General features: G+C 41.7%; 1 pseudogene; it reads left to right on the forward strand.

The window, feature by feature from the left end:
• Positions 1-573: 573 nt before the first annotated feature.
• On the forward strand, positions 574-1,053 carry LOC103289622 (ATP synthase subunit d, mitochondrial-like; annotated as a pseudogene).
• The last annotated feature ends 1,996 nt before the right edge of the window (positions 1,054-3,049 follow it).

Genomic DNA, 3,049 nt, shown 5'->3' on the forward strand with positions numbered 1-3,049 from the left:
AATATTCAGGTAGATAGTGTCAGAAATGAGTTCAATTGCAGGACATCCAGCTACTGTTACAGAGAATTGCTTGGTGGTGAAAAGCCCCTACATATCTGTTGTCAGAAGTGTTGTGTGATAGTAGTGTGAGAGTAAAAGGGACATAGGAGGAAGATTGAGGCTCTCTTTGTACCATCTTTGAGGGGAATCATAAGGGAAGGGAACATCGTTATGAAGATGGATTTTAAATTGACTAAATATTTCTTGGAAGTCTTTTAAAACAAAAGGTAGCATAGTTTCTTCCACCCCCAAAAGCAGCCCTCTGCTGTCCAGCAGGGGGTTATAAGAAAGATCTCTCGGAAGCAGTAAAGAAACTATATTTCCTTTTGCACATCTGGTATCACAACTAACATTTATTGTACGTTCACGATATGCCGGGTATTGGGCAAAGTGTTTTACGACCCTATTTCATTTAATTTTCACTGTGAAGTACTAGTATTACCCTCCTTTTACAGTTGAAGAAATTAAGGCACAGATTTGTTCTGTGGACTGTGGGTTGCCGGGGTGGGTGAAGGATCTCACAATGGCTGGTGAAAACTTGCTCTAAAAACCATTGACTGGGTAGCTTTTGGGGAGATCATACCCTGAAACCAGAAGACCATTTCCTACACCCTGAAATCCTGGAATGAGACCCTTACCTCCAGGTTGGCTACTCTACCTGAGAAACCACCTGCTATTGACTGGGCTTACTACAAGGCCAATGTAGTGAAGGCGGCTTAGTAGATTACTTTGAGAAGAAGTTTAATGCCCTGAAGTTTCCTGTGCCAGAGGATAAATACAGTGCCATGATGGATGCTGAAGAAAAAGAAGATGTGAAAAGTTATGCTGAGTTTGTGTCTCTCTCAAAGACCAGGATTGAGCAATATGAGAAAGAGCTGGAGAAGATGAAGAACATAATTCCATTTGACCAGATGACCATTGAGGATTTGAATGATGTCTTCCCAGAAACCAAATTAGACAAAAAGAAGTATCCCTACTGGCCTCACAAGCCAATTGAGAATTTATAAACTTGAGCCTGAGAGGAAGCTTTGGTTCTTATATAATAAACTCTGGACATTAAAAATAATCAGATAGTGAAAAAAAATTGAGGCACAGAAAAATGAAGTAACTTTCTCAAAGTCAGTGATGGGGTGAGGATTGGATCTCAAGCACTCAGATATAGAACCCATACTCTTAATCTCTGTTACATGTTCTTAAAAACCTTCTTTTTGTGTTATATACAAGGTGTCCCCCCAAAAATATACATACTTTAATAGCTGATAGATCAATTTTGACAATTTGAAATGCATTTTAATAAACTCTGCCTTTATAATTATGCATAGTGTGTGTATACATTTTTGGCGGACACTCTATATTTCAAAGAGTTTCCCACATAGGTCTCTATCACTTGACCAAGAATGTTTTTTGAAATTTCATTTGATGATTAAAGAGAAAAGCTACCAGGAAATTGAGTGTGGAGCTTTTATATAAATATTAGAGGCCCGGTGCATAAAATTCGTGCATGGGGGGTTGTCCCTCAATCCGGCCTGCACCCTCTCCAATCTGGGACATCACTCTCACAATCCGGGACCACTAACTCCTAACCGCTCGCCTGCCTGCCAGCCTGATCACCCCTAACTGCCTGCCTGCCAGCCTGCCCCCCAGCCTGCCTGATTGCCCACAACTGCCTTCCCTGTCAGCCTGATTGCTCATAACTGCCCTCTCCTGCCACGACCCACCTCCTCCACCAGGACTGCCTCCTCTGTGCGAGGCAGCAGAGATGCTGGGACTGGCCTCCTCCACACCACACAGAGCTGTGGGACCCCCAGGCCTCGTCACACAGAGTGGCCACCAGGACCTGCCTCTGCTGCGCATGCGGCCATCTTGTGGCAGCCATCTTGTGGCGGCCATCTTGTGGTGGCATCTTGTAACAACATCATGCGAGGGCATCATGCGAGGGTGTGACGCCACCTAGGCTTTTATTATATAGGATAAATTGTGTGTATTTTTCTATACAAAGAATTATCTGGAGAGATATTCACCCAAAGATTGAGAATTGCTGGCCCTGGGTAGTAGGATTTGGAATGATTTTTACAATTTTCTTTATTCGTTCCTGTTTAATTAAAACTTTTATAAGATTATGAATTTACTTTATAAGCAGAAAAATACAGTGAGTTTGCATTAGTCAGGACCGAATTGGCTTCAAGCAATAACAAATCCCAAAATCTCAGCCTTAACATATGCAATTTTTTTTTTTCCTGCTGCTGGTCTTGCATCTTTACAAGGACACTTCCTTTTGAATGGTAACTCAATAACTGAATCTACTTCTATCTTATAGTTATACTATTTCAACCCTTGGTTTCTAGGGTCACAGAACTAGGTTTTGATAAAAGAGAATGAAGAATTGACGGTTGCTGTAAAATGCCTCCATGGCCCCACTTTAACTGTAAGGGGTGGGAAATGTGGTCCATTATGCATCCCAGAGAGAACTAGAAATAGGCAAACACAAGTAACCACTCTAGCACAATGTGATTTCTATTTTGAAGACTATAAAAAAAATTAAAAAGAGCATGTTCTCCAGAGTCAGGCTGCCTGAGTTCATATCCCAGTTTAGACACTTATTGACTATGTGACTTTGAGCAAGTTATTCAACCTCACTGTGCCTCAGTTTACTCATCCTCAAATGAGATTAAAGGGTTGCTGTGCAGATTGCATGAGATTATATGTTGACAAGTACAATAGATTGTTCACTGAGATGACTATGATAAATCCTCCTATCCTTATAACCTTGCCCATTTGCAATGTGATTTTTTTCCTCCCATAAAAAGGTAGAGTTTACCTCTCTAGTGTCTGGGTTGTACTTGTGATTTGTTTTGACCAATAGAAGGTAGTGAAAGTGTTATGTGGGACTTCCACGCCTAGAACTCAGTCAGCCTTGCAGCTGCTGCTGTCACCTCTTGGAATTCTGCCATGAAACTCCCACATGAAGAAGCCCAGCCTAGCCTAGTGGAGAATGAGAGGTCAATGAAGG

This window comes from Eptesicus fuscus, chromosome 17 (assembly GCF_027574615.1).
Source record: "Eptesicus fuscus isolate TK198812 chromosome 17, DD_ASM_mEF_20220401, whole genome shotgun sequence".
Taxonomy (NCBI): Eukaryota; Metazoa; Chordata; class Mammalia; order Chiroptera; family Vespertilionidae; genus Eptesicus; species Eptesicus fuscus.